This window comes from Corapipo altera, unplaced genomic scaffold (assembly GCF_003945725.1).
Source record: "Corapipo altera isolate COAL_440 unplaced genomic scaffold, ASM394572v1 113, whole genome shotgun sequence".
NCBI lineage: Eukaryota > Metazoa > Chordata > Aves > Passeriformes > Pipridae > Corapipo > Corapipo altera.
Window position 1 is genome coordinate 9,881,734 of NW_020884895.1, and position 7,279 is coordinate 9,889,012.

Genomic DNA, 7,279 nt, shown 5'->3' on the forward strand with positions numbered 1-7,279 from the left:
TACCAGATTGAAGAGAACAGTGTATTTTGTTACCTTTTTAGCAGATTTCCACTCCTACAGCTACTCAAACCAGCCAGAACTGGCTTAATTATTGTGCCTTTGCAGGGGTGATAAATGTTCAGTCTTAAATGATGAAAGATAAATCATAAAAACCATAGAATCATGGAATGGTTTGAGTTGGAAGGCACCTAAAAGATCATCTCCTCCCACCCCTGCCACAACCAAGGACGCCTTCCACTGAGCCCAGGTCGCTCCAACCTGGCCTTGGACACTTCCAGGGATCCAGGGGCAGCCACAGTTTCTCTGGGCAACCTGTACCAGGGCCTCCCCACCCTCCCAGGGAAGGATTTCTTCCCAATATCCAATCTGAATCTCACCTCTTTTAGTTTAAAACCATTCCCTCTTGTCCCATCACTACCTGCCCACGTCAAAAGTCACTCTCCCTCCTTTTTGTAAGCCCCCTTTAAGTACTGGAAACACTCATCTGAGCTCCTGTGTGGCTCAATTAACTCATTAAATAACAAATACATTGAACATACAAGAAGTGAAGGTCAAGATGGCAAAAGGTACTCACGGTTCAGTGCCCCACATCCTCCTTCTAAACAACGTGCAGCCACAGAGCCTCAAAAATATCCAACTAGGGAATACTCTGTGAGGATTCAAAACTAGACAAACAAGCCAAAAGACAAAATGTGAATGAAAATACACCCAAAGATTAAAATCAACGAATGTGAGAAGGATGCAAGTACCATGAAAGTGATGCTTTTTCAATGCAAACTCTTCTATTGTGACCCCTCCGTGATCTGCTCCCCTTCCAAGGCACCCTTTGGCCATGCAGGGACATCTCCCAGGCAAATGATATTTTTTCCCAGGGAAAAAAACCCCAAAACTCTTCAGTGTTTTTTTTCCAGGTATTGTTTTCCCTCTGCCTTCCAGCCATCTGCTCACATGTCAACACTCCAGGTTTCCAGGTGGATAACGAGGCAAGTTCTTGCAAGCACAACATCTGCCCTCCAGGTCTCCTCAGAATAACAGGTAAAATCACCTTCAACTCTAAAGCCTCACAAATCTAATTCTTTCTACCACTCAACTCGTGACCACTGGCAGAGATGGTCTTAATTTCCAGCATGATTCTTTGGATAATAACAATTTCTGGAGGTTGGTGTTCCAACAGTGGATTGATCTGCAGCTGCTCTGCAAATTGTGCTCAAATATTTTAAGCCTGGAGGAATCCTGAATTTGGGTGTTCAGAAGCACAACAGGCAAGTCTAAGGAACAGAGAAGTGAATGTTTGAGCGTAACAGCTCCTTTTTTAAGGGGTTGGATGTAAAACCCAGACCTGGGAGGCCAAAAGAGAACCCCCAGATGGAGCAAATTACTATGCAAGCAAAGGATGTAAGTGTTAGATCAACCTTTTCTTTTCAGAGAAGCCAGCAGAGAGATCCCTCAGTAAGAGTGTGATAAGGAATTATGTTACTCCACAAACAATGGAGGTTTCAGAGAGACAGGAGAAAGATCACTGGAAGAGCAGATAAGGGTAAAGACTGAAGCAAAGTTGAAAATTTAAAGGAAACTATTGTCTATTTAAGCAGGAAATCCTGAAATAGCACTTAGTTTTAATCACCTCAACGTTACAAACCAAATCTGTGGAGATTTTAAAAGAAAGATGCTTTAAAAAGTAACATTCAAACTTCTCAGTCTTTCTAAATGAAGTCCTTTCTGTGCATGGAGTCACCCTTGTCTCTCCCAAAATGTCACATCCCAGTGACTCGTGTCTCTACACGAAGAAGTCTGAGGTGTTCTCTGGTGGCAGATCAGATGTTCCAGAACTCCAGGTTTTGCAGGGACTTCTGTGAGGCTCTGCAGGTGCCACTTCTCTTTTGCTTCACAGCTGGTGGGCACTCACAGAATCTGCTGGGCATTCAAATGTAGCTGCTTAGTTTATGTGCCCATAAATATTTTCTAAATATTAACATTCAAAGTTTTATATTGAACTGAGTTTTTTTACAAGGGAAACATGTTTTAACAACCTGGTCAACATCCTTATCCACTGAATATATTCCAGTTGTGTAATTTCACTAATTTGAAGATCAGAATTGTACCATAAGACTGTTTTGTAAGATTATGCACCATCTACTATAACACTTATTTGCTATTAAGACTTTCACCATGAAAGAGTAATAATATATTCATATTAGCTACAGATCTTACAGTAAATCCTGGGAGACTTTGCATGCATCCATCAAAGTCAATGGAAAATAGGAAATGCAGATGTAAAGGCAGTGCTGAGACAGCTCTTCAAGCTACAATTCATTTGTGTCTGCATTCAGCTCCAGAAAGTTTGATGACATCCATTCCAAACTGGAATGTCGTGGAGACAATCAGGCAGCAAAGGGAGAGCCAGCCCTGGGTCAGTGGGTACTGAAAAATAAGTCTAGGAGTTGTCAGCAAAAATGTGACACTAAAACCTGTGAGCATGAACAAATAGTGCCCTGAAGAAGGATATAAATATGGGATGGAATAGAAAGTCAAATGATATTGCTGTGACTATGAGCAATTTGGGACACTCCAGAAACAAAGGGGCAAATATCATATTGGAAGAATGAGAACCTGAAGAAGGGCAACATATTACAGACTTAATATTAACAAAAAAAAAAAAAAAAGAAAAAAAAATCAGGAAATGCATCAATCTCAGTGCCCACAGCAGCAAATGAACCTGAAGGAAATATAAGAAATACAGATGTGGCAATATTGAGCTGGAACCTAAAGATAATATTTGGAGAGGGCTGTCAGATATGTGAACAAAATAAAATTCATCTGTAAATATGACATATGCTTCTAGGTTCTTTTTTTATCTTTCCACGGCTGCATAGCTGGTGGGAGATCCCCCCAAGAGCTTTTCAGAGAGGCTCTTGTGCAGTTCTGAGTGTGAAGGCCCCGGAATGATGTTCCATTATTCACTGAGAGAGTCATCGAAGAGCCACAGGACTCTGAGCTTGCTGTGACACTGCCAGGCTCCCCTCCTGCACACAATAAATGCAGAGACAGTCTAGACTAAACCTCCTCCACTGGGTTTTACAAGGAAACCCATCTCCTTTTCCTCTGGCACTACTGGGGCAGGAATGAGGCCCCTGGGCTGGGCTGGTTGGGCTCAGCTGCCTCCAAAAATCTGCAGGTGATTAGAGCTGGCAATAAATAATCAGGCTTGCCAGGGAAGGAGGGATTAGGTTTGGTACCGAGCCTGAGGATTGCTTCCTTATCAACAGTAATTAAAATGATATATTTTAAAAAGAAATGAGTTTAGAGCAAGATGGAGATGGTTTAAAGCTTCTGAAACTGAAGAGAAAAAGGTAACAGAAGATGAATGTTTTGAATTAAAAATTGCTAACTCGTTTGGAAGTTGCCTGCAGTTCCAAAATCAATAATCACCAAAAGAGTGAGATTGTGATGGACTCAGGGTGTTTCTCTTATTTATTGAGGGGCTGAAGTAGTGCAAGAAGAGGAGGCACAGTCTTTGGAGCAGCAACCTTCTGCTTTCCTACTCCTGGGAATGAGAGTTCTGGGCTTTGGAAGGAGAACACAAGCTGGAAGTTGAGGTTATTGAGCTGAAGGAGTGGACACAGTAGCAGTGCCAAGGATGGCAAAGAACAGAAATCTTAAGGTTGGGTTACAATTATAACCAAGGATTGGTTGTATTTCCTATTTTACTATTACTATTTTTATTATTTCATCTGTTCCTCAACTCTTCCAATATTAAACTCAGGAGATGATTTAAGCTGTAGGTTTACTCAAACTTGAGCTCTCTTGTCTATGATCAAGTTGTGTCTTTCTCTCTACCAAGAGAATCGTGAAAAAATGGGAAAAATCTTAGTATAGCTGAAGTATTTTTAAAGTATTTTACTCAAAGAGGGTACAATGAGCAAAAGAAACAGATAATAAATGATTGTCACAACAGAACACTCCAGCAAGAGTATCCAAGGGGTTAATAGGATCAGGAAAAGATTGTGATGGGAATCTGGAGCTTAGCAGGCTGATTTTGCTAAATGTAATTTAAATGCCCTTGAATGTAATGAGAAACTGCATGATCAAAGAATTGATGTTGATCAAAGAATGGACATCGATCAAATCACCCAATAAAGAATTTATTGGTCAGCAAATAAGAAAAAGCCAAAAAATTCCTCAATAGGTTCAACGAGATATGGTGTAAATGGGTAATTAATAAGTGACAATGGGAAAAGATAAAAACTGGCTGTTAACAAAGAAAAGAATGATGGACAGGTAACAATCTAATTATCAGGAGTCTGGTGCAAAACACAAGCTGAGACAAACATCTAAAAGCCAACTGTTGTCCTGCCCAGCTCCCATTGCTGCAGCTCCAAGCTCTCCATGCATCTGTTCTCACAACACTCTCTGAAAAGGGGCAGTATTGGGATTTCTTCTGAAAGAAGAGAGAGCTGAGAAATGTCATTCCAAAGCCCAGCTCCCCAGAGGAGTTTGTGTCTTACTTTCATTGATGTGGCCCAAATGTTCTGCTGAAACACGAAATCTGTGAGAAAACAGGGAACTGGAGCTAAATCCAGGGCTTTCCTTCTCTTAACTGAGCAAACCATCCCAAAATAAGGCAAATCCTTCCCTAAAGGGCACCAGCGGTGGAGCTGAGGATATCAAGGTGTTGAAGCTGTGTTGTCCCTTCATCAAACTCTTCTCATTGCTAATATTTTATAAAGAGCAATAATGTTGGCAAGGAGATGAAAAGGAACTTTCCAACCCACAACAGAGGCAGGACTGGAAGCAACAAGATACAAAAGTGGCTCCAGGGACATGCAGTAATCAAGATAAAACCAAACTGCAATCACAGCCCAGCACGGCGAGTACACCCAGAGCCCAACTGCTGCATCCAACGTGCTGGGAAGAATTAAACAAAGGGAGGAGAAAGCCTCTCTTCAGCAATAACACTAAAGCCAGATAAAAGCTGCTGGGCTGTCCTTAATCCCATTGAGTAATTTTTCACACTTCTGCATGGCAGTTTCCCCCCTGGAAGCTGTAATTCTCAACCCCGTGGAGCTGCCTCTCCACGGCGCTGGGGGACAATAGATCTCCCACACAGCATCCATAAATACATGGGATATACACACCAGTGGCAACCACAGATAAATTAGTGTCAGGGGCTCTCCTACCCCACTGGCATCCCCATCTCTCATGATTTACATCCATTTACCAGCTGTGCCTCCTCATCCCTCATTTGCTGCTGTTGCATTAAACAACTCTCGTGGTGTTTTCCCATCACCACCTCCCCCAAAATGCTCAGGGGATGCTTTGCTCTGCCTGGAAATGATAATGCTGGAGGTCTCTTCTCACTCTTCTGGGAAGGACTCTGCTTTTATATGGTTTAACACTCTGCTTCTGACCTCCCTGCCAACACAATCTTGCTGCTAAAATGGGGAGAAAAAAAAAAAAACCAAACCAGAAGGCACTAAAACCCAATAAAATTAAAGAGCATAAATGTATCCCAAGAACCAGGAGTGCTGGATGCAGCTGACAAAGCCACTGCCAGCAGAGTGGAACAAAGAGAATGGAGCTGATTTGAACAGGAGCATTCAGGAGGAAGCATTGCTGGCACCAAGACACACAACAGCAATTATCTTCCCAATCCAGTTTCCACGGAAAGCCAGAGACTGAGCACAGGAAAGAAGTGCCAGTGTGTTTTGAGAGCATGAAACCTTCACAGGAGAGCTGGAGAGGGACTTCTGACAAGGGATGGAGGCACAGGACACAGAGAATGGTTTCCCACTGCCAGAGGGCAGGGTGAGATGGGATACTGGGAAGGAATTCTTGGCTGGGAGGTGGTGAGGCCCTGGCACAGGTTGCCCAGAGAAGCTGTGGCTGCCCCTGGATCCCTGGAAGTGTCCAAGGCCAGGTTGGACGGGGTTTGGAGCAACCTGGGCTAGTGGAAGGTGTCCCTGCCCATGGCAGGAGGGTGGAATGAGAGGATCTTTAAGTTCCCTTCCAATCCAAACCAAGCCAGGATTTTATGATTATCAGAGTAAAGCCAGCACTGCTTTTTAAACCAGATTAATGTACCTCAGTCTCCCATCTGAGCTCTACCTCTGTCTCCTGCTTGAGCTCTCTGGCAACGCTGTCCCCCTACAACCTCCTGGACGTTTCCACTCCTGAGACAGAACCTCACAATTCCTCCACTAAAAAGCCAGGAATTAAATGTGTTCTCACCCATGTAACAAAAGGGTATTTTTAGACACCCGGCAGAGACACCCAGTGCTCCAAGTCACCACCAGAACTTGAGTGGGCTGATGTTTCTCCCTGAGTACAGAGCTCAAAGCTGGTGAAAGCTTTCACTCAATCAAACATTTGGAGTAAGAGGAATAAAAGAAAATATTTCTGCTGCCGGAGTGTCAAAATATTTGGTTTCAGTGGAATGTTGTAACAGAATATCCAATTCAAGAGAAATGAATAAAAACTTGGAAAGTAATGAGTGTTCTTAACATTTCTTCCTTTTCAAATTCTCGCCCCAAGTTTGGAAAAAATTACTAAAATTTCGGAAGTTTCTCATGGTCTAGAAATGTTCTCTCGTCTCTACTGTCTGTTAAAAAGCTTTTCTTAAGAAAATGTGTATCAGAAGACTTGATTCCCAAGGTTTTCCAGTGCCAGGGAGTCCTGACCAGTAAATTTTGTTAAAGGTCTCCACAGCAAGCATTGAGTTCGAGACAAAATGAAGACAAGGGAAACCTGACCCTTCCTCCAAAGTCCCTTTTCTGACAAGAGGGTGACAAATACAAACCTTGACATTGTAAAACTACACCAATTTAAACCAGTTTTCACCTTATCTTTCTATTATTTCCTACCCAACAAACCAAAGGTGTTACATAAAATATTAGAATATACTCAAAACCTGTGTAAATGACTGGTAAGGCAGAGATTCCCAAAGTGACAATTCCCTAAAATTTCTAATCACATCAGAAATTAAGCCAGCAAGAAGAAGAAATCCATCTGTCCCTTGAGAAAAATTCCAGTGTAACCAATGGAAAATTACAGCAATCCTGTGGATATTCTTGAATGGCCTTATACAACTACAGGAAGTTGTTATCCTACCTTATGAAATATATGACAGCAACATTCCTGATTAAATTATCCAAGCTTCTCAAGCCTCCTTTGGAGAAAAAAACTAATGAAATTATGGATAACTCACAGAGAGATATCACAGAAGTTAAAAAAGTTAAAAATTTTTCAGGGATGATCACCAATGTATAAAGCAAGTCCTGTT